Below are 24,879 nucleotides of genomic sequence, written 5' to 3'. Positions count from 1 at the left end.
ATGGAGAAAAAGACACAGATAGTAATCATAACTGTGAATGTGAATGGGATGAACTCTCCCATAAACAGAAATGGATTGCAGAATGGATTAAAAACCATAATCCTACAATATGTTGTTTACAGGAAACACATTTGAAAAAGAGTGACACATACAGGGTAAAGGTAAAAGGCTGGAGCAGAATATATTATGTGTCAGCTGAAGTAAAAAAACAGGGGTAGCAATCCTGATCTCAGACAAAGCAAAAGCAAAAATAGATCTAATCAAAAGAGATAAGGAAGGAAACTACATCCTGCTAAAAGGCACCATAGACAATGAAGTAATATCATTACTAAACATATATGCACCAAATGGTATAGCATCCAAATTCTTAGAGGAGAAGTTCAGGGAGTTACAGGAAGAAATAGACAGCAAAACTATACTAGTGGGGGACCTGAACCTCCCCCTCTCTGCACTAGATAAATCTAACCACAAAATAAACAAGAAAGAAGTTAAGGAGGTGAATAGAACATTAGAAAAGTTAGGTATGATAGACCTCTGGAGAAAACTGAATGGGGATAGAAAGGAATATACTTTTTTCTCAGCAGTACATGGCACATACACAAAAATTGACCATGTACTAGGGCATAAAAACCTCACAATCCAATGCAGAAAGGCAGAAATATTAAATGCATCCTTTTCAGATCATGACATAATAAAAATTATATATAATAAAGGGCCATGGAAAGATAGACTAAAAAAATAATTGGAAACTAAATAATCTAATCCTAATAAATGATTGGGTCAGACATTTTTAATGCCTGGAGGAAGAGGTGGAAACAAAACAAATGCTGCAGAACTAGCAGCTATGGTCAATACCATCATCAAGTTCTTGTTGCTTCCTTTGAAGTCTGAAGGGAACTTAGAGAATATGAGGTGGGGCTGCTACACCTTGGGACTGCCTTACCTGTTTGACTTTGGACTCAGTGTCTTCCCTTTGAGAGGCAGCATGGTGTAGATAGAGAGCTAGCCTTGAAGTCAGTGCTTCTGCCTCCAACTCTTTCTGCCTGAATGTCCATAGTAGTCACCTAAGCTCTCAGGTCTCTGGGCAAATTCATAACACTAGAAATTGCAGAGAAGGTACCAACCTGCATTGGGAAAAGTTTCTTTCCCATGAAGTCCCTGATAACAATGAAATCCTGGGTCCATTCTCTATTCTCCTCATTCCTTTGTAGTTACTGTTTCCTTATATGATCCTATGGCTTTTATCAATTTTTTTTCTATTTTTTTTCCCGGAGAAATTATCACTGAGGATCTCTAATAATGTAGCTAGCATCAGATGACTTAGATTTCATGATGATTGGTCCCATTTTTCCTAAGGCTTCCTCTATACTGGCTTAGTCCTCTGTCACTTTGTGGACATTATATTCCAAATACCTTGTGTTGCCAGAAGATCCACATGTGCCTCTTTAGGATCTGTCTTCAAAATAAGACATAAGCCCACTACACTGTTAGTTGGCCATGCCATTGGTAAGCATCTCTGATTGTCAAAGAGCTATTCCTTACATTGGTCCGGAGGCTGCTTCTCTATCACAGATCTTTTCTTTCTTTCAAAGGACAGCCCTTCAAATGTCTGAAGACATTTAACATCTCTCCCCTTAATCTTCTCTAGGCTAAATAATAACAGCTCCTACTTTTCTCTTATGTCATGATTTCCAGAACATACTATACATACATACTATACTATGTAATTTGTCCTTCGTTCTCCAAAAGGACCATGACATCAGGAAGGAGATGTTGTGACTTGCAAGTGAATTGGATTTAAATGAGGCAGAGCTGTGCAGTCACCACCCTCACTTTTTCCTGCAGAACCATCTGGGTCCAATGGCAAGATATAGATCAGGACGACTGGAGATGGCCCCGGATGCAGTAGTAAGCCTTGGCCTGTTAGAGCTAGAGAAATAAATATATCTCCTCTTTTTTTTTCTGGACATGTATTTTTCCTTAGAAAATGGACTGGTTGTGCTTTTTAAAAATAAGATCCTACAGGAAGAAGCTTGATTTAATTTTACAGGGTGTCAACTGTGGTATCCAGACTTTATCTCAAAGCCTGAAATAATTGATATGAGAAGTACATACAAACTCTGTCCCTGAAACTCTAGAGACTAGTAATTAATAAATAAAAGAGTCTCTTCCCTTTTTGTGGCTCATGTCCTTGCTCACTGAGCAAGGTGTCTCATGCTGAGCAGTTGAAACTAAGGATTGTGATGGGAAGAAAAAATAAAGCAGCTGCTAGAAGTTGATTTTGCTTTGCCTTTTTTTTTCATATAAGCTGTCCTTTGCACAACAGGCGTCATCTTTAGTTATCGTTGGTTAAAATTATTGTCATGTGGGTGTTGTATTAGGTTGGGGTTTTTTTTTTCTCTTCTGAAAATACGAGGCAACCTGAATCACTGGGCTTTTCTTTTTCCAACATGATCTAAGTGTGAAAAATCAAGAACTTTGCAGAGGATTGGTGGAGCATCATCTTTGGTGATGGGTGTTTGGAGTGTGATGTTAATGCCAGCAGACTGGAAAACAAACAAAATAATTCAGACAAGACATGAGTTGTTTTGCGTGAGTTTGAAGAGGAAATGTGTGCTTGCTTACCAAATCAATAGTCTGGGGTGGTTTAGGTGTGGTCCTGCCTGAAGGCAGACAGACACAGTTTATATGACCTCTCACTTCTATTGTTCTTTCATCTTGGAAGGAATTTATTGGGGGGTGGAGATGGGGGGTGAAGGTACAGGAATTCTGTGGTATTGACTTGGGCATAATGAACCATATTCAGTTCTGTGCTTCAGTAATGCTCTTCTAGGCTACTGAAGAGGACCCTAAAATTTTCTGAAGTAATCTTTTATCCGTAGGACTCTTGCGTACCGTCTGCTGCCAAAACTTGCCTAGCCTCTTCTAATGTAACTGTGCAGTGGCAGATGACCCCATTTCTTTACACCACCACTAAACTGCAAAGCTTTCAGCACTTCCTTTTTTCCTCCCAAGAAGAAGTCGATTGTTAACGATGCAGATGTCTTACTCCTGTGACGTTGGAGCCTTCACCTTTCCAATGAACTGGAACTCCTGGCCCAGGAGGCCATGTAACCAGTGTGAACCAAAGTTTGAGTACAATGACCACATCTCCCTTTAGAACTTTAGAACATTTGTTGCTAAAAATTTTAGCAGTGGTATTACAGCATTATAACAATGATTGAAGCTTATGTGTTCATTAAAACAATTAATTTTTTGAGAGAGAAAAGGGAAATACATAAAGTTAGCGGTACTACCTTTTTTTTTTGCTTTAAAGTAAATTAAAATGTGCATAACTTTTAAGTTAATCACAGAATGTCAGAGTGGAAAGAGGTCATCTAGTCCAAGCTTCACTAGATTAGGAATTCCGTCTTCAACATTTGACACTTGATCAAATGATTCTAGGTGGGTTTGACACCTGATGCCTCTAGTTCCTTGATTCACCCTTTCTTTCCCCCAACCATGTGTATTTGGGCTTCTAGCCCCAGCACCCTGCTGAAATTCTCCCTGCCCCAGATCACTAATGACCTTCTAATTACCTTTTTTTTTTCCTGGCCTCCACCCCACCTCCTTGACCTCTCTTCTGCCTTTGATACAATTAACCATCTCTTACTGCTGAATGCTGAAGACACCAGTACTTAGCCTAGTGCCTGGCACATAGTAAGCATTTAATAAATGTTTTCAGTCGGTTGAATACTCTGACTTCCTTTAGCTTCAGAGACATCACATTCTCCCAATTCTCCTCTGTCTTCACTAATTTCTCCACCTCTTCCAAGCCCTTTGATGTATTTCCCAAAGGTCTCTCCTTGGCATTTCTTCCTTCATTTCCTTCTCTACTGTTGTCTAAATCCCCGTGACATCTTTCTGATGCATGAAAATTCTGATTTCCCCATGGGTTGAGCTTTGGAAATTTAGACACTAATAAAAAAGTCTTGATTCTAGGCCATAGTTTGTCCACTACAAAATAAACTTTTCTGAATAGGCACAAGTCAAGTTTATTATCAATAATTGGGTCCCTTGGTACTTTCTAAGCAGGTAAAATGGTAGATTGACCTACTCAAATGATCATTCCTGGAGTCTACACAAAAGCAGCCAGAGAACTCACCTACATAAAATTGTCTTTGGCCATATTGTTTGGTCCTAGGTATCCAGCCTTTAACTGAGACAACAATAACAACAGGTCACATTCATATAACATGTTGTAACTATAAAGTACTTTTCACACATGCCCTTCGCAACAACTTTGTAAGGTGGGTTTTCTATTATTCTCTCCATTTATATAAAGAAGCTGAGGCAGAGGAAAGTTAAGTGTCTTGGTGAAGCTCACATATATCAAGTGGTAGAGCCAGGTCTCAAACCCAGGACTTCTTATTTGAAGTACTACCTTTCCCATTATGCTGTACACTGGATTTTTTAACAACCTAGTCGAGATTGGTTACTCTATTACCATTTGTGTAAAGAAACCACCTTCACCATTTGTAATGTGTTGAGTTGCATAGAAATATCTACTGTGTATGGATAAAATTTATGGAAGAGATTATCATATGTTTTTATTATTTAGAAATCATAGAATAAATGAATGAAGAATTAATGAATGAATTAATGGTTGGATGGATGGATGAATGAAACATTTATTTAGTATTTACAGTGGCCAGGCACAAGGGTATTATCAAAAGCAAGCAAGCAAGATAGTTCTTTCCCTCGAGGAGCTTACACTCTAGTGAAGGAAGTAAGCACATAAAAAGGGAACTAGAAAGTATGGGGACTAGGTGGGGATGTCTGTATGGAAATGTCCAGGAAGTAGCTGGAAGGCCTGGTTCCAGACAAGATAAAGTGAAGGCTTGCCTATCAGAGCCCAGGGTCCCAGGAGCAGAATCCAAGTCCCAGTAGGAAAATGTCAAAGCTGGAAAGAGTTTTAAAGATCATATAGCCCAAATTTCACTTCACAGGTAAGGCAGCTGAGTGTCAGAAAGTGAAATAACTTATCCAAGGTCACAAAGCTAATGTGTGGTATAATGAGGACTTGAACCTAGTTCTTCTGATTCCAAGGCCAGTGTTCTCTCCTCTATACCATGCTATTTCTCATAGTTATAATTATAAAACACATCAGAACTGGAAAGAACACCTTGCTTATTTCTAGAGTGGCAGTAAGCATTAAGTTTAGAGTCTGCTGTTAAGGCTGCTCATGCACAAAATGTTATGTTGGAGCAGCAATCCACTCTTGAGAAACGCATGATGAGCAACTGAGTCTTAGTCCAGAGGAATTGTAGTCAAATGTCCTGCCCAGGATCATGGCACTGACATCAAGTGGCCTCCTTAGAGATTTCTTCCCTCTGCCTTACTATCCATCTCAAATAGAGACTAGCCTGGAGAAGAAAAAAAAAGGAAATATTGAGTCATTATTTTAATAATCATTGAGTCCAACTCCTTCATTTTTTGGGTGAGGAAAGTAGCTAGAGTTTGTCTTCATTATTCCTCTCCTTTTAACTGGCCTGGTCTTCCTTCCTTCACCCAGTACCTCATCTCCCTAAGCCTTCTTGTCTTGCCCAATGACCATCACTCAGGACTTGTTGCTGCTCTGTTTCCTCTGTCCCTCCTGTGCAAATGAACATTGTGCTTCTGCCTTCCATTCCCACAGTGTGTATTTCCCACTTAGAAGTTCCTGTTATCTCATTCACCATATGTGTGAGACAATGCCTACCCTAGGACAAATTGTAATACCTAAGATGTGTCCACTGCCATCCTCTTGGTGATTTCCAATCTAGAACATCTACCCATTTCTCATTCTAAAACTAATGCACTTAGTACAAAAGCACTAAATTCAGATTCTCTTTGGTGTACATATAGGCATTCATCTCTTTTCACTACTACTATCAGCCTTTCTTTTGAAATCTTTTAATTCAGTCCCATATTTGAACTCAAGAGAGCAATATATATTACATTACTCCTTCTTCTAGATGTCTTTGTCAATTCCCATGTCATTGCTTCGTGGAAAAATTACAACTCATTATTGCCCATGGTAGATGTATTACAGTACCAAGTAGAATTGCAAAGAGTGGTCCTGAACTCAGCTACCACTTCAAGATAGATGAGGTAGAGGGTAGCCTACCCTGCTAAAAGGAAAATTCATGGGGGATAGAGTTCTGAAACAGAAGGCATTAAAGAGTAACCGTGCGTAGAAGTAGATGGGAGTTTCCTCCTTGATGCAGGTTCTTAACCTGGGCCATAGACCCAAAAGATCTGTGAATAGATATCACGGGGTCCATAAAATCAAATGGGAACTACATTACAAGTTTCTTTTCACTAACCTTTGGTTTACTTTGTAACTCTGTGACTTTCATTTTATACATTTAAAACCACTATTTTAAAAGGTATTTCATAGGCTTCCCCAGATTGCCCAAGGCATTCATGACACAAGAAAAGAACCTCTATTCTAGAGCTTTGAGTGGGGATTTGGTGAGGAGGGAAGTAGGAGGCTGGCCTAGTTCTCTAACTGTCCTAGCATATTCTTGGCCATTCTTGGTGCTGAACAGTGGTAATGCTGCTATGACTCACTGTTTGAAGCCAGAAGCCCAGCGTGTGTTTTAACACAAGATACCAAGCTTGTTAACTCCATTTTTATAACGGCTTTGGACATTAAAACACACTAATCCCTGTAACTACTACTTATGAGGCAGCTCCAACAATGAATACTTCAATAGTGATCACATACCTGCCATCAGGAAGGTAGGTAGTGAAGTGGATAGAGCACTGTGCTTAGAATCGGGAAAACTCCTCTTCATGAGTTCAGATCTAGCTTCAGACACATGTGTGTCCCTAAGCAAGTCACTTTAACTCTGTTGACCTCAGTTTCCTCATCTGTAAAATGAGCTGGAGAAAGAAATGGCAAACCACTCTGGCATCTTTGCCAAGAAAACCCCAAATGGGGTCGTGAAGAGTCAGAAACAACTGAAAACAACGTTAGCTACCAACAAGACACATCAGTGGCCTAAAAGGTCAGAATTTCAAAACAGTCCAGCTAAATGTGCAGAACAAGCATTAGAAATATCTATTTGTACATTGTATAGGTTTGCAGTCCCCACCCCCTAAAAAAAGAGTATATTCCTTGTGGATGAGAACAATTTTGTTTTTGTCTTTGTATCTCCAATTAGCTAATTGAGTTAATTGTTGAGTTAATTGAATTTGCATAAAATGAGATAAGATACAAGAAAAGCATATTGGAAAGAGCACTTGCTTTGCAGTCAAAGGATGCTGTTTCAGATCCTACCCCTGGAGACTACTATATGACAACCTTGGGTAAATCACTCAATCTCCCCTGGCCTCAGTTTTCCATCTGTAAAATGAGAAGATTGAACTAGATGGCCTCTGAGGCCTCTTTTAATTCTAGATCCATGATCCTATGACAAGTTTTTTTTAAAACCACTTCAGTACAAAGTTTTATTTATTTATTTGTTTGTTTATTTATTTCTTAATTTACACCAGTTCCCAGGCCCAATTAAGTTGTATTATCCTTAAATATTGGCAACATTTTTGATTGGAAGCACTTGTCGGCTTCAAAAAGTTTTTTTTCCATACATGTCTGTGATTCTTCAGAAACAATAGCTATCTTTTGCTATGCTTCATTTTTCTTTCTGTATCATTTTCTTCTTATTAACACCAGGACAGTGACTTTGCAAACTTCTGAATAAAATTAAACATATAGGAGCCGATCACTTAGACGTGGCACAAGAATGAAGAATCCATCTACTTCAATGCCCTGGGCAATAACAGGCTTTAATTTGAGGAAATCCGTCCTGAATGGATTCCGATTCCCCTCAGATCTCTTCATTAAAGTCAGCATGAGCTGGTAGTGGTTGCTCTGATTATGGAGTGCTTAGGAATTGGTTTATGGGATATTTATTTTGTTTCTTTACCATAATCAGAAAATGGAATGCAGGCATTGTAACCTTAGGATTTTTTCCTGTGGTTTATTTAAATAGGTAGTACTTGGGATATGATATATAAGGAAGGGGAAAAGGTCAAAATCCCTTTAATTTAATTAACTTGTGCTTACTTGGGAGACTACCAAGTCAGTGCAAAGGTGTGCTGAGAAAATCAAATCTCAAGTCATCTGAAATCTTGGGAAAGAACAAGCCACCTTTGATGAAGGCTTTCCTAGTCTTGGTATTGTATCATTTGAATTATTTGAATAAGCCTTTCCAGGCTTTACATTTAATATTGCATGGTACTTCAAAAGCAAGATTAAATAAGCCTTGGTGTTTACAAGGAAAACTTATTCTTGAGACCTGAAAAGAGAAGAAGTTGGAATTCTTTTCATTATTGTTAGTATTGGTGTTGCAACAATTATGTCTTAGAGTATAATGTGTGTTGTGCTGAAAATAATCCCATCTGGCATAATCGACCTGAAATGTTAAGCTGATGATAATTTTAATGAATGTATCTAAGATTTCTAATTTAGAGAACTGCTGCTTACTTTTTTTAAAAAATCATAAATCACAATTAATATGTAGCATTTTTCTCAATCATTCGTTCTAAAACCACACCATGCCACCTCTCCAATGGGAATTTCAATCAGCCTGAACTGATAATGATGAATATAGCAAGATATGTTCAGTCAGGCCTTTCAAATGTGAGATGTTTTAATTTGAAGTCATATTTCACTTAAGATTTTCAGTTCTGTTTTGTTTTAATTCAAATCCTTTGCTTTGGTATGATGCTTAAAATATGAAGTTATTGCAATTAGTGGCTTGTGTATCCAGATGGACATGACCAAATAACAGCTTTCAACTTGAAGGATTTTGGCAATCTAGGATGTGCCTATAATTATGTCCCTTCTGTTGAGTGGGGAAAGGGAGAGCTTTGCAGATCTTAACACATTTTAATTGATTTTTTTTTTTGCTGGACTCAACAGTATGGTCTCTTCTTATAAGAGATGGGGGAACATGGAGAGTTTAGATAATCAAAGTTAGAAATTGGCTACAAAAAATAAGTTTTCATTAGTTTAGCTTTTAATATTCCATACTCCAATAACCTCCCATGTATCCCTAAAGTTCCACAGCAAAAACCTCAGCTACAACCTGCAGGTAAATGGTGAACATTGATTTCAGATTGTTGCATAAGACATACTGTTCTATCAAAACTGAAGCTTGTTTAAACGCCCTAGAAAGGATAAGATAATGGGATGTTTCTGCTTTGTAATTTTGAAAACTTGCTATTTTGATAAGCATCAGTTCAGCAAAATTTAAATGTCCATAATCTACAGTTATTCACAAATTTCTTCAAGTAGTGCTGTATAGTATGGAACAGAAATATTCCATATGCCCTCCTCAACCTCCTGCCCCTGTCACCTTCCCATTGATTATGTCTGAATTAGAGCTCTACTGTCTTTGATCAGAGAGTTTCTCCATTGTGAAATCATTAAACACTTCTCATTAATGATTACGTGGATGTGAAGTGACCTTTTTTAACTCCATAAAAATAGTTGTAACTAAATGTTAATATATCTGAGCTTTTACTGAAAGCAACCCATATTTAAAAGCTTACCTATGTACCAGCAAGGTCAGAGTTCATTTTCTCATCTTGGTTTTAAAACTGGTACTTCAAATTACACATTTCAAACTGAATGCTTGTGTGTGTGTGTGTGCCAGCAAGTTCATTTAATCATTGACTTTTGTATTTGATAGATTTTGAAAGCTTGTCTGAGTTTTGTTGCTGTTTTTATGCACAATATCTTCATTTGGGAGGGAAATTTCTGCTCCCTGGGTATTCAGCCCCTAAGCTTTGATCAGGACTTTTCATGAGCTTGATTGCACACTTGCAGCAAACTCAGCTTGAGGGTGTGTCGGTTACAAAAGACTTATTTTGTTTACTTATTTTGGTTAGTATTTAATCCAAAATGTTCATCATACCCCTGTAAGGGGAATGATGCTTCCTTGTCAAAGCCTCAAAGTGACATAGCTATAGAAATTTCTTCCTGGGTATATTTCATGTGAGAATCTATTCATATGGCAACTGAGGGGAGACAAAAGTACATGCGGACTTTCTTCTCCCTTCAGAGACTGTGGGCATATTCCCTAGGCAGTTATGAGTAACAAAGGATTATTTAGCTAAGACTCAGGGCTTGATTTTTCAAACCTAACCATACACACACTCCCCATACCACCACTTCCATGTGCCATCCATCTGGGTACCCACCAGAATCTCCCACAGTCAAAAAAAATGGATTCCTAAGTAAATATTACTCAAATGCATGAGTCTCTGAAGCCGAGAAAGGTTCTTTATAAAATAGAGTGGCCAAAATGATAAAATTTTAATTGAATTTTGGAAAGTAGCAAAAAGGAAAAGTGACAATATAGAGTCAGACTTCACGCAGGCTCCAGAAGGGATTTGTTGAAACCTTTTGGAAGGAAGCCACAGGAAGAAAGCTGTGTGGCTCTAGAGAGCTGGCATCACGAGTTTATTTGGGAGACATTTTCAATTATGGAAATTCTTGTTGAGGGATTATGGGACTTGACCTAGCCATCCTATCTATCTTCATAGTATATGGATTGTTCTTCTTTTCTTCCGTTTTCTTTCCTTCCTATTTCCATCCCTACTAGCCCAATCATTATTCATCATTTTTATGTGTCTCATTGCATTCCAGAGTCCACATTTGTGGAACAGCAAGGTACCTGCTGGATAGATCCTGAGCAGGAAAAACCCTAAGCATAGAAAGGATACATTTGGTTTCTTTGAAAAGATCAGAATCATTTGTTAATGCTCTAATTTCTAAAGTACAGTTGCATTCTATTCAGCCAGCCTGAATATTTCTTCTACCTTCACTAGGCAACTGTACAAAACAGAGCCTGAAATAGAAATGAGCTAAGTCGCCCATTAGCCCCATATATACTCCAGTGAATAGCAGTTCTCATCAAACCATATGCACATTTTAGCCGATGGAAGGAAGACCGACAGCAGATTCAAGTTAGAACTGAAATAATCACTGCCTGTAGCTGAGCATTGACACCACTGAGGAATGGGGGTGGTGGGGGAGGAGAGAAAGGGGAAGGGGGAGAGGGAAAAAAAAGGCTGTGGAATTTTCTTAGTTCCTTTAAGAGTTCTTGGGTTTATTTTTTATTCTGTTTTAAAATTTTAAAAAGGAAGGGAGGGAGGGAGGGAGGGAGAGAGAGAGAGAGAGAGAGAGAGAGAGAGAGAGAGAGAGAGAGAGAGAGAGAGAGAGGGAGGGAGGGAGGGAGGGAGAGGAGGGAGGGAGGGAGGGAGGGAGGGAGGAAGGGAGGGAGAAAGGGGGTGGGGTAGCTAATAGTGAGGAAAATAGACCAGCCAAGGCTTGACTACTTGATCACACTTGAGACCGTGAAGCAAGTGTTCTGGGTGTGTGTGTGTGTGTGTGTGTGTGTGTGTGTGTGTGTGTGTTTTCCTGGGGCATACAATCTGCACATATATGTCCTCAAACATGCACACACAGATTTAATGGGGGGCAAAAAGGGGAGAGTGGAGGAGCCTGGCCTGTTTTTAATTTGGATCTGTTTGCTTGCATTTAGCACTCAAGGGCTCATGCATTCAGTTTGCTCAAAAGAGTGATCACGTTTTCCTTGCTCATGCCTCCAATCAGAAATGCATGAAGGGCAGCTGCAGAGATAATACATTTTCCCCAAAGGCTTTGGCTGAGCAAATTAGGTGTCAATGGGGTGCCCGCTCAGGCAGTACTCTCTCTAATTAGTCTCTTGAGCCTAGTTGGTGGCGGGTATGAGATGATCTAATCAATTGGTCTGTGTCTGATGGTACGTGTAAAAATCCTACCCGGCACAGCTCTCTCCCACAGGTCACTCACCTGCACAGCGGGAAGGCTCACTTTCATTTTTCATCTCTGCTGTCACATGATGCTGACAGTTGGTTTTAAGAAAATTGAATCCAAAAAATATCTAGTTCACAGGGCACCCAGGTCAGAACAAAGTTGCATTATGGGTATCAGGGATCCAATTAATTAATATTTATAGCCAAGAAGTACCATGTAGATATTTTCTGAATAAAACTGTTATCAATAATAATCCATTTCATATGAAATGGATTCCTTTTATACAGATGGGGAAAATGACAAATGGTAATGTCTGTTAATCTTCTGATTGACGTGTGTGTGTGTGTGTGTGTGTGTGTGTGTGTGTGTGTGTGTGTGTGTGTATCTGAGGGGATGATTCATGTATAAGATTCATGTCTCTGGGAGTACAGTATATCTCAATGGTTGAGAATGTACAAGTGAATGATTTAAATCAATCTGATATTTTACTTCCCAGAAGAGGCAGCAGCATCCTTCCCTCATCCCCACCCTAAAGCCTACTCACCAAACATCTGGCATACTTAGACTTCAAAGAATATACATAAACTCCTATACTCAGTGTACTCATACACAAGTCATTCATCGTACCACCAAATTGCCAGCAGTATAGACAGTGCTACACTGTGAGCAAACCAAGCATTTTGACAACTACCTCAACCCCAAATTGGGGAGTCTTAGCGGCATGGCTAAAGTGATGCTCCATAATGCAACATGGACTGAGAGTGGCTTCCAGTGAATTTTTCACCAGGGCAGCATCGACACCATTGTTGGGTCTTTCAAGGTGCTATGTTGGGTATCAATAAAAAAAAAAAAAGGTGTGTGGGGGGGGTGGGGGAGAACAAGCAAAGACATCTTTCAATGTGATAGTACTTGACTGCTACAGAATTACAGTAGACAAAACCTCACCCCAGAAGTCACTACAGCTTACAGCTACCAGAACTCAAGCATTGTAAAGAATTCAAAAAGCATAAAAAAGCATCGGCAACCATGTATGGAGCAAAGACCAGCTTGTAGAGGACTCTCTCAGGTCTTCCAAGACCTTTCTGAATCCAAACTTCAGTAATATGTAAAGCACAGTGCTTTCAAATGAGCTGGCAACTGTGATCACAACAATAAAACCATTGAGTAAGCATCTAATTCTCTGAGCCTTAATGTGTTACTAAGTTAAACCCACAAAGAATTATAGAGACATAGTTGCTCCTGTCTAGAAGCAGAGGCTCAAGGTGAGCTATCTACTTCCCTTCCTCTCCTCTCATAACTTTTCTGGTTACTCAACTGATACCCCTTCCCTCCAAAGTGGTAAGCGCTCTGTCATTGCCAAATCCAATGACATCTTCTTAGTCCCCAGCCTTATTGATCTATATACAGCATTTTATATTGGTGACAATCTCTCCTCCTGAATATTCTTCCTTACCTGGGTTTTCATGACACCGCTCTCTCCTAGTTCTCCTCTTAACCTGTCTAGTGGCTCCATCACAATCTCCTTTGCTAGATGACTTACCATTTTACCTCTGAGGAAACTGAGGCAGACAGCTGTTAAGTAATTTGCCCAGAGTTACAGAAATCTGAGGCCAGATTTGAACTCAAGTCTTCTTGGTTCCAAGCCCAGAGCTCTGTCCCTGTGCCACCAGCTAGCTGGCTCACCTGTACCTGCCTACAGATACAAACAAAGTCACTGTCTGTGACATGGATGTTAGAAAGCAGTCCCCTTATTTACTAAGAGACAAATGAATTTTAGGAGAGGAGAGCTAGGGAAATATACATGTTAGAGAGAGTATAAGTTCTATGAGAGCAGGGGCTATGTCTTATTTCATCTTTATATTCCTGGCAAATAGTCTTGCCCAGAGTAAATGCTTAAAAATAATATTTCTTGAAGTGAATTCAAAGAATTTTGTGCAGCATGTCCAGGGCAGAATAGATTCAGAGCTGCAAGGGGCCTTCGAGGTCATCTAACTCATTTTAAAGATGAGCTGATTGAGGTCAAGAGAGGCAGATGTGGGACCTGGTTGGTCCTTTGGCTGCCAAATCCAGGGTTCTTTCTGATCTACCATACTTCCTTGTACTGATTCAGGACAAACCATCAAGTCTCATCTTCACATTCTGAAATGACTTTTGTGAGGAAACTGTGATCCCAGGAGCTTTCTGAATAGCAGCAGAATGATGACCTTGGAGACTGGAACAGGGGTGAGGTGGGGGAGGGGGGGGAAATCCCTATATATTATCTGCAGCAGCTTGGGATGGCTTTGAAGACAGGAATAAGTGACCAGAAGAAGACACTTTAGAGCAGGTGTGCTTGAGGCCTTCTGTAAATAATGTGCCTTTTACCCCTCCTGCTACATGTCCAGGGCTGGGCCTGGGCAAAGCCATTGTGCATCCTTGTAGGAGGAGGGGGATAGAGGTGACCTAGATGGAAGCAGCACTCTGAACATAGAAAATATCCTTTCATTTTTCATTCATTTTCTTCTAAGCACAAGGGTCTTTTTTTAAAGGGAGGTACACAGGCTGTAGTTAGTGCTACTAAGTGACTCACAGCATTCAATGTTGTTGAGTTGTTTTCAGATTATCAGACTCTTTGTGACCTCATTTGGGGTTTTCTTGGCAGAGATACTGGAGTGGTTTGCCATTTCCTTCTCCAGCTCATTTGATGGATGAGGAAACTGAGTCAAATAGGGTTAAGTGACTTGCCCAGGGTCACACAGCTACTCTGAGGTCAGACTTGAACTCAGGTCTTCCTGACTCCAGGCCCGGTGCTCTATCTACTGCACCACCTAGTTGCCCTGACTCACAGTATATCCTCTTTTTTAAAAGCAGCTACGATTAAATAGTTTTAAGCAAGTTAGCAGTTATGGCCCTGAGAGCATCAAAACTATAAAAAGATGGCCAAGTCAGAGCTTAACGGATACAGAAGTACCCCAGACTTTGTAGACACTTTTGAGATTATCATCTGTGTAATCTGGCTCAGGCCCTAAGGTTTTAGAAAGCACTGGAAAAAGGGGACATGGGGGAGAAATCAGAGTTGTGTGTGCTGAGAGACGCAAGGATGAGAGTAATAGAAAAGGGGTGAAATGAGTGGCTGATAGGGAAATACTCTATTTTCACAATCTCACAACTGTAAAACTGTGAAATCTAGCACTCTGCTCAGCACCTACTTGTCAAGAGGTTGTTTCCATGTTCGCTGTCTCTGGGAATGTGATATCTAGGACAGTAGACTCAGAGGTGCCTGCCTATGGTTGAGAGGCCAGTAATATGGGAGAGATTGGAAACCTGGGAACCAGGAGTTATAACAAGCCTGTGCCTAGAAGGAAGATACAGCATCAGGGCTTTATTTAGTTCTATCCCTTTGAAAGAAGACAGAGTCCTAACTAAATGGGAATGCCCTCTTGTTTCAGAACCTAAATGATGGGATGGGTCAAAAGCTAAGATTTTGATAAATAGGAATCACTCAATTATGTTGTTCTTATGTGTCTTATCAATAAAATGTTTCATTCCCATCCATGTCATGCGTGCTAACTTTGAGTCTCCCCCAAGGCTCTGGACTACGCCCTCCTCTCTTCTATCTCTATACTGATCTCATCACCTAGCCAGCTAAGTGTGTGGTGGGTAGAGAGCTACACTGTGGTCCTGGAGTCAGAAGGACCTGAGGCTGAGTGTAATCTCAGATACTTAAGCATAGTATGACCTTGGGCAAATCATTTAACCTCTATCTGCCTCAGTTTCCTTAACTGTAAAATGGGGATACAGCACCTACTTCACAGGGTCCTCATAAAAATCAAATGAGGTAATATTAGTAAAGTGCTTAGCACAGTGCCCTGGCACACTGTAGGCACTTAATACATGTGTGCTTCCTTCTCCTTCTCCCTTCCAGTGGATTCAATTAAAATTTCTGTTCAGAAGATTTTCAGATCTAGCCCTAGCCTCTCTCCTAACCTCCAGTCTTGCATTCCCAATTGCCTATAGGACTTCTCAAATTGGATGTCCTGGTAGACATCTTAATCCCAATATGTACAAAACTGAAGTTATTGCCCCAAACATTCACCTCTTCCCCTTCCCCCAAACTCTCCCCTCTTCTAAACATTTCTATTACTGTCAAGGACCCCACCATCTTCCCAGTCATTGAGGCTCACAAGTCAGATATCATCCTCGGTTCCTCATTCGCATTCACCCCCACGTAGCCAGTCTATTGTCAGGTAATATCATCTCTAGTTTTGGAATCTCTTTCGTATATGTGCCCCGCCCCCGACTCCTTTTCTTTAACATAGCGACCACTCTGGTGCAGGCCTTGCAATGGCCTTCTGGTTCATCTCCCTAACTTCATTTTCTCTCCTTTCTAATCTATCTTACACTTAGCTACCAAAATGATCTTCCTGAAGCATAGAACTAAGTAACCTCCTCCTGTCAATACTCAGTAAACTCCAGTGTCTCCCTGTTATTTCCCAGGATCCATTTGGCTTTTAAAATACTTCACAACTTGGGTCCTTTCTGCCTTTCCAGTCTTCTTACACTTTGCTCCCTTCCACGTACTCTATGATCCAGTAACACAGGCCTTCTTGCTTTTTCCAGCACACAACCCATCTTTCAACTTTTCACTGGCCATCCCCCCTTGTCTGGTCTACTCTCCCAACTCACCTCCAGCTCATAGCTTCCATAGCTTCCTATAAGTCTCAGCTTATATCATACCTTCTGTAAGAATTCTTTCCTTGTCCTCTTTAATGCATGTTTCCCTCTGAGATTACTTAGTTTACGCGCTATAGATCTTGAAGGTATGTAGCTGTTTGCCTGTTGTCTCCTCCATTAGACTGTGAGCTCCTTGAGGGCAAGGACTGTCTTTTGCCTTTCTTTGTATCCCCAGCACTTAGCACAGTGCCTGGCACACAGTAGGTACTTAATGAATTCTTGTTAATGTGTTGCTTGTTGATTTACCCACATCAAATGATCCTTTGGAAATATTCAAGAGATAAAGATAATTCACTGGGGGGTTTGGAGTGTGTGGGGGTGGATGGAAATGGACATTCGGTCTTCTTGATCTGTTTGGCTGCAAGTATTTCCCATATTAACCATTGGAGGTACCCACTAGCTATTTAATCCAAGTGGTGTGTGATTTTTTTTTCTTTTGTAGGTTGTATTTGTTTGTTGATTCATTAGGTTTTGGTTTTGCAATGCAGACCATATTGGCAGATTTTGGACCGATCCTTTGTATTATCCCAAAATACTAAATGATTTTAACCAGTGAGCACATATTACTAACACTGCTTTGGAGGAGGGTCACTAGATTTCATTCTCTCTGAGTGATCCAAGGGTATGTGGCATTAGATTAAGAGAAAAAAAAACTAAAATAAGTGCATCTGTTTATCATATTATACGAATAGGGTAAGTTCAGACTGGATCTCTTTCCCCAATTTTGTGCCGAGTTGTGGTGGAAATAAGTGGCTTCACTTTGGAGTGACTTTTTTTTAACCTGTTGCATAATTTGGGGAGCATGAAAGGGTACAAGATTTGGGAGTTTTATTTTGGTTTTGGGGTTTTTTTTCACAATTTGCATTCCTTTTTTTTTTCTTCCAGGATTAAGTTGTCGTCATTCTGGGGAGAAGAAAATCTAATGAAGAGGCCAATAATGTGAAGTGAATCATGGTTCAGTTTCCTTTCTCTCTCCCTGTGGTGGATTTTATTCAGAAGAAAATTGAAGCTGGCAAAACCCTATTTTCCCTGCAATTTATTTAAAACCTTGCACGCATTTGGATACCTTGTGATTTCAGAGAACTATGAGAAGATTAAGCTTTGCTTACTGATACATGGCATGTATTCTTCCCAGTCTTTTGTGTTGGATTTTGTTTGATTTTCCACTGCAGCGTGGCATCGTTGTAAAGGTTTTTATGCTTTCACCAGCAAGGTCTTAAATACATTAAGACAACACATTTGGTGTTCACACTTCTCCAGTAATGTCTGTACATAAAAGCCACAGAGTGGCATAAAAGAATGTGTGTTTTCTTTGAGAATAGTTCAACCAGTAGGAAGGCCATTTTTAGCTTAGAGCAAACCCATATTCTCTGACTGACTGACAAGGACAGTCCCTGGCCGTGATGCCATCAATGTTTTATTTACTTCTTGAGAATCTTTGCATATAGGTTTGATTATTTTTACTCCATGGAAATAATTGCACATTTATTTAGCCCATCAGAATTTGGTTCCTGTTCTTAAATTACATAGCATGCCAGTCATCAGAATAGACTGAAAATGAGAGCAGGGCTGGGGATTGGGTGGGGGGGGAAGGAACAGCAAAACAAGATATATGAACAAAGACAGTAATTACTTGATTAATTGGTTAATTGTCATTTGGCCTTCAGAGATCAACATAACTTTTTTGGTTTCATGGATATTGTCTACACTTGGTTTTTCCCACATTGTCTCATCTTTGGGGTCTTTCCTAAAGGAAAAAAGAGTTTATGACCAGAGTGTGGAAGAACTGTATTTGCTGAATGAGCCATTAAAGCACTAACTTTGCTTGTTAGCTTTAGAAAAAAAAAACCAGCCTGTAAGACTGTCCACAGGTAAGTTTGCTTTCTTGAATTCAAAGACCTTCCAGTTCCATTTTGTCTTCATTTTAACGTGATTGGAAGAAGCCACACTGCACACCCATCAGGCTAGCTGACCAAACAAACTCCCACACGTTTTAGAAATGATGCAGTAGCATCATTTAGAAAGAGGGCCCCAGTTACCCTTGTTTGATAACATGAGGGAAGCTTGGGGAAGGAGGAGAAGATGTAAAACTGGAAGCAGAAGGGAGCTGGAAGCATCTGATTTTCTTGGATCTGGAATGAATGGTGCCCGAATTCAAGAAAACTAGGAGTGCTGTGGAACTCACTGTTGCATTGTAAACATAGAGCCCAAGGAATACTTCATTCATATCCCCAGGACAGAACTTCCCATGGAAACGTCCGACTGTACGTTGGCTCAGTCTTACTATTTCCCTCTTGGTTTTCCATTTATTATGGCTACAACAAGAGAAGTCTAGCCAAGTTGTCCAATACTTAATCTTAGAGAGCTTTTTTTCCCCTGTGTTCAGAACACAGCAGAGCAAGGAAGCTGAATGCCAGGATTCACAGGCCTCAGAATTATATGCCCCGTAGAATGTGACGTCACTGCTTAAATATATTCACATGACGGGTGCTCTGAGGATTCAACATTAATTTTTAATTATGTAGTACCTGCTAAACCAGGTAGTCTTTGCTGTTTGACATTTAAGGAAAGCAAAACATTTTCCCAATGAGAAAATGTTCACTCTTTGCTCCCACATCTGTCCCATTCTTTTATCATACATTCATACCAAATTTGAGGTGTTTTGAGGCATTTTGAGCCTTTGAAACATTTTGTTTTAAAACTAATTGATATTAGAATTTTTAAAAAGGAAATTACACTCTCAGTCTCAAACACCCTTTTCATGGGTTTGTTCCAAAGCTTCATATTCGCATTTGGATGGGAGGCAGATCTTCATCCTGTGGTTAGAATTTACTCTTTTAAAAGTCTTACAGTTGTTAGCAAGAGGGAGAAGGAAACCATGAAAACATTTACTATAGTGAAGGTTCTATTAGGAACAAGGAGGCCATTCCATAGGCCATCACTTGTTCAATGACAAGATCTCTAGGAAAGTCAGAAAATACATTTGTACTATTCATTGAAGAAATCTGCTGGTCTGACTTATAAATGAACTGCCTGGGGAGTTAGTTGCCTTTCAGGGAGGTTTATAGGCCTTCTACTTTGCCATCCATGGTTTAAAGCCAAAGATTTGGCTGGCTCTCTCTTCTGTTCTCCTTCATATTGCTTTCTCCTTTTCTCCCCTTCTTGTTTAAATTAGCCCCAGAAATTGTGTTCCATTTATTCTTCAGTGGAGGAAGAACTAGAATGTTGGGCAAGTTTATTTTCCTATAAAAGAATAACTTGAAATCAAAGAGCTAGGGTAGTTAGAAGGCCTAAGCACTGTGATTGTGTCAACATTACATCACTGCTGAGACTTCTGAATTGGGGCTTGGGATTTGATTTCCATTTTCTTTTTAAAAGAAACATTCTAGTTAGCAATACATCTGCACGCAGAACAGGAAAACTTTCCTCTTTAAAGGAAAGGTCTGCAAAACTTACCAGGGGAGGTGGAGGGAAGATGGCTGTCAATCCACCGATAGGAAGGGTGAGAGATATTTCTACCTCCCATGAGTGATAAGAGAAGGTTCCGGGGGTGACATTTCCCCCAGGCATTGGTAGAGGACGCGGGCCTCTTGGCATTCTCTGTACGCACATGACTGAAAGTATAGTCCACATTCTATGTTATGCTTCTTTACTAAATACTTCTTTGTGAATATTTTTGATTTTGTAATCTCTGTTACTTAAGATGTGTAGGCTGTGCATACTTGGGGAGAAAGCTGGCACCCCTTTAAAATAGAAATGTGCTGCTTCATCACTCAGAAGCCTCTTTCCTGGATGGTGGGTGACAGAAATCTTGTATGTTACCATTTTGTAATTTTCTCTCTCTCTCTCTCTCTCACACACACACACACACACACCACACACACACACAAATAAATAAAATAAAAAATAAAATAAAATAAACAATGTTCCCCTACCCCCATCCAAGTATATTTTTAGCAGCACATACAAGATCTACATTCTCTAGCTAGAAATTTTTTTTGTTGTTTTTTGGTTTTTTTTTTAATTTTTAGTTTTTGGATGATACACTATGCTGTGTATTTTGTAAAAGGGCAAATGGGCACAAGATGAAGGCAGTCATGTCCTTCGGAAAAAAAGTACACTTTCTTCACAATGACAGCCTCGTAAGCAGAATGGTATAATACATGTTGCATTATTTGTTACAACTTGTACTTTGTCTGTATTATGAGAGATGTAATGGTTTGTCAGCTGTAACTGTTGTTTTCTTGTAACATGATATGGAATAAAGTGTAGCCGAATCTCCCTATATCGTCTCCTATGGGTGCATCATAAGGTCATATCCACAGACACACACACACACACACAAGATTAATGAGCTTGCATACTTTTATTAAGTGCCTACTATGTGCCAGGCACCATGTTAGCCATTAATAAATAGGGGGGAAAAAAGCCCTCAGCTTTCAAGGAGTTTACAGCATGTAAGTATATAACTTTTTTTAAGTGAAATGATAACCACATACCCCCTTCTCCTTCCTGCCCCCACAAAAGGTCCTCTGTAAGACTGGACCAGACAGCAAAAAATTAAATGGAACATTCCAGAAGATTCCATTAAAACTGTATTTTATTTGCTGTGCCAGTTTTCCCCAAAATGAGTAGAGACATTGCGAAACAAAGCCATCCATTGCAAGATCTTCAGTATTCCCAAGGCATGATGCAGATGTTCACCATATGTTTCACCCATCGCAAATTTCATCTGTGATCTGATCTAGTTTTGTGTAATGACTCTTCCTTTTACATTTTTGTAACTGGCTTTTGCTTTGTGTTTTGCACCTTATCCTATGATGTAGGATGCATCTGTTAGCCTCCATCAAATACATATCAAAGTGCAAGTGGTTTTTCCCCTCCTTAATGTTATACAGCCTCTTCCAGTTGACCTTTCCACCCCATCTCACTTCCCAGACTCATGCAGCTGAGGGGAACATTGTGGCCTTTTTTCCCAGAGCTTTCTAGACAACCTAGAATACTAGCTAGGAATAGTTAATGGCTTGAAACAGAACAAGTTTGGGTCAAATCCCAGATTAACAAATGCTGAACTTGGTGGTGATGGATTGACACTGCTAATAGCCATTAGTATTCATCCATCTCATGAGATTCATCAAGTTAACAAGACTTATTCCTGTAATTGATGAAGTTAACAGTAAATGGGGTGTCAGCTACTCTTGTGGACATGATATTTCATTTTTTTTACATTTTCCAAAATGAAGAAATAACCTCTTTCCTTGAGAGAGAAGAAAATATCATGGAGGCTGGGCTCTCAGCCCTTGTGTGGCACAATAGGAAAAATACTGGATCTGGATTCAGAGGATTCCTGGGTTCAGATCTCAGTTCCACACCTACTACTTAGGTAACCTCACTTAGGTGAGTCACTCAAATTCAGCCTTGGCTTTCTCATCAGTAAAATAAAGGGGTTGACTAGATGACCTTTGAGGTCTGGTCTGGCTCTAATAATACGTAGGTACTATCTGGTAATTTAACATTTTATCCAGAAGTGTCATGGGGCTTCACACTTCCCTTATGGTCCCCATGCTAAATATTGATTATTTACTGAATTCTTACAAAATTCCAGTATGTGTCCCACCTCTGACACATAACAACTCTGAGACCCTGTTACAGAAAAGGTGCTGACCTGTATTGATAAGGGAATATCTTCATCTTGGAGTAACCTATATCAAAGAAATCATAGGTTTTATTCTTGTCATTATCTCATAAAACTTCCTGGCCTACCTTATGCAGAGAAAGTGCAGGCTAAGTGACTTCTCCAAAATGTGGTCAACAAGAGGTATAACCTTTAGCCCTCTGAGAGATCAGAGAATGTCATGAGGTGCACCCCAGTGGCTTTAGATACTTGGGCACAAAGTCTAAGGTCCTATGTCCTTAGAAAAATCGCCTGGAAAAAAATAGATGATGACTCTTGATGAAATCAATTGATGATGTGTTTTTATGTATTAAAGTGAGCATCTGCCCTCACACGAAACACTGGTTGAGATCACAAAGGTGTGAATGAATGAATGAACAAATGAGTTAGTGAATAAAGCATAGTCAAAAGACTAGCATGCTCCTCAGAGCCCATTAGAAAGAAGCAAGCTGGGAGTTCATCCCACTTTCAAGTAAGTGTAAGGGGAACTCACTGTGGAAGCCAACCCAGCCACCGTACAAACAAGGACACTGCTGTTTCAGGTGTTGTCTGAACAGTATCTTGGGTAGAGTGATCTGGTCTGAGTTAAGTCTTGGGTTCAAGTCCTACTTTGACACATGCTGACTGTGTGACCCTGAGAAAATCACTTAACCCCTAGAGTACCCTCAGGTGACTCTAAAATAAGTCACAAGACCGTCAGCAGGAATATCTTTAATGGGATCTCTCTAGACCAAAAATGTGGATGGTGCAATGGCTTCATCTCACGGGACACAGGGCAAGTAACTGTAGGATCCGTATCCAAGGCAAGAGGAATGATTGCTCAGAAACCTGTCTCAGTTGTATCAAAAGATGGTTCTCCAGGTGCATGGCTGCATCCCAGCATCCATTCAGCTCAGTAATTGTTCAGTGCTTGCTCTCCCGCTTTGGCAGAACTGTGGTGCTGATGTGTGCTCACTGAGGCCGGCAGTGAAGAGTCAGGAGGGCGGCACTCACTGCAGTCACTGTTGCCCCCCAGAGTAAAGAGAAACCAGAGGGGAAGGTGTTGACGCAACCTTGTGCCACTAGGTTAACGTAGACAGTTGCCAGATAATGGCCGTCATTGTCAGTCTTTGCAATGAGAGCCCTACCGTGGCACAGCTGCCTGCTGCTACCAGTGGGTGGTGGTGTTATGGGCATTAGCTTTGAGAAGCTTATAGAGCAGAGGGGGCTGGGATAAAGGACACAAATCAGGGGAAAACTGACAAGATTAAAAAAAAAATCCAGGGCCTAGTATTTACTGTTCATCCTTCTTGCTTGTGGTGTTATATATTGTCTGCTGTGAGTCATGCTGAGAGAGAGCCAGGCACAATAATAGCTAAGAGCAGGCTTGTAGCCCCCTGAGCTATTCTCTGCCAATGGCAGTTACTGAGTTAGGAGAGAGTGTGATTCTGATAGAGTTGTCTTTTTTCTCCTTCCCTTCAAGACCACCCATAATTTTTGAGGACATACCTAGGACAGGACATGCCTAGATGGGTTTAAGGCTAGTGTAGCTGAGAAGTGGTCCAACCCGGGTCAAAGAGAAGGTATATTCCATGTGTCACCACCACTTGTGGATGTAGAACAAAATGAAAATAATAATGGGATTGGAGGTAGGGGGTGGTCATCGTAGGCCTGTTTTTTTTTTTAACAGTTTACAGGTTAAAATAAAACAATTAAATATAAGAATTGAACCCTTCCCTGTTCTGCCTCCATCTACATCTCAAGGCTGTCACCCAATGCCTCACATCCACCAAAGAATTCTACAGAGAATGTAGAAAAACATTAATACAACCTGTAACTACACAACCTGTTCATAGCCTTGCTTCATTCAGGACATTCCTTGGAGATGCTCTTTATTATACTACACCTATCTTCTTTGGCAGGCTTTACAACCAAGGGAGGCTGCATAGGATTTGATGAAAGGTGAAGGTAAATTTCAGGCGATACTTCATTAGACCCATGATGTCATCATCAATGTACTTACTCCCTCTAATGATGCAGACAAGCCAGGCAACAAGCATTTATGAAGCTCCTGCTAGATGCCAGGCATGGTGCTAAATATAAAGGAAACAGAGAAATGCAAAAACACAGTCCTTGCCTTCAAGGAGCCTCTTAGATGGTAGATCACAACCCCTCCAAGCCTTTCCATCCACCGTTGGACTCTGTATCACTCCTTCTACCACTTGGCCATCATCAGTGCCAAGTAGAAGTCGGGCACACAAGTCTGAGTGCCATTTTGGTTTTTTTTTTCATGTTTTGCCATAGTCAAAGAATTCATGTCCAAATGGTCAGTTGACTGGTAATGAGTCTATACTTAACTATGACATTGTTCATTACTGAGAAACCAGGACTATATTCAAAGGTTTTTTCTAACATGGTGGAACTTTCCCAAGTTTATACTTCCCTTTCAGAGCTTTCAGGAACCCAGGGTCAGCTCTTCATATAATAAGGCACCAGAGTAGGTCTTTGTGTGAAATAAAGGGCCATGGAGTCTGATAGCAAATGAGCAGAAGCACTGAATTAAATGGTAAAACATTCCCCTTGCCTTAGTAAGACAGGGTTCATAAAAAGTAGCTAGGTAGTGAGCATAAAGACCTGAACTGCTCTCAAGAAGACCTGCTTGTGAATCCTGCATCAATCA

At 40.2% G+C, this 24,879-nt stretch overlaps 1 protein-coding gene across 1 annotated transcript in view; it reads left to right on the top strand.

Annotated features, from left to right (window-relative positions):
- The window catches only part of CDK14 (cyclin dependent kinase 14), a 654,255-nt gene extending 633,424 nt beyond the window's left edge, over nt 1-20,831 (top strand). Inside the window, 1 exon segment of the mRNA XM_020987443.2 lies at nt 17,432-20,831. The gene's annotated coding sequence lies outside the window, so the exon portion shown is untranslated.
- Nucleotides 20,832-24,879: the final 4,048 nt, after the last annotated feature.

The sequence above is a fragment of the Phascolarctos cinereus genome, unplaced genomic scaffold (genome assembly GCF_003287225.1).
Source record: "Phascolarctos cinereus isolate Bilbo 61053 unplaced genomic scaffold, phaCin_HiC Scaffold_1;HRSCAF=81, whole genome shotgun sequence".
Classification (NCBI taxonomy): domain Eukaryota; kingdom Metazoa; phylum Chordata; class Mammalia; order Diprotodontia; family Phascolarctidae; genus Phascolarctos; species Phascolarctos cinereus.
Note: the sequence above shows the minus strand (reverse complement) of the source record. Positions and strands in the feature narration are given on the sequence as shown.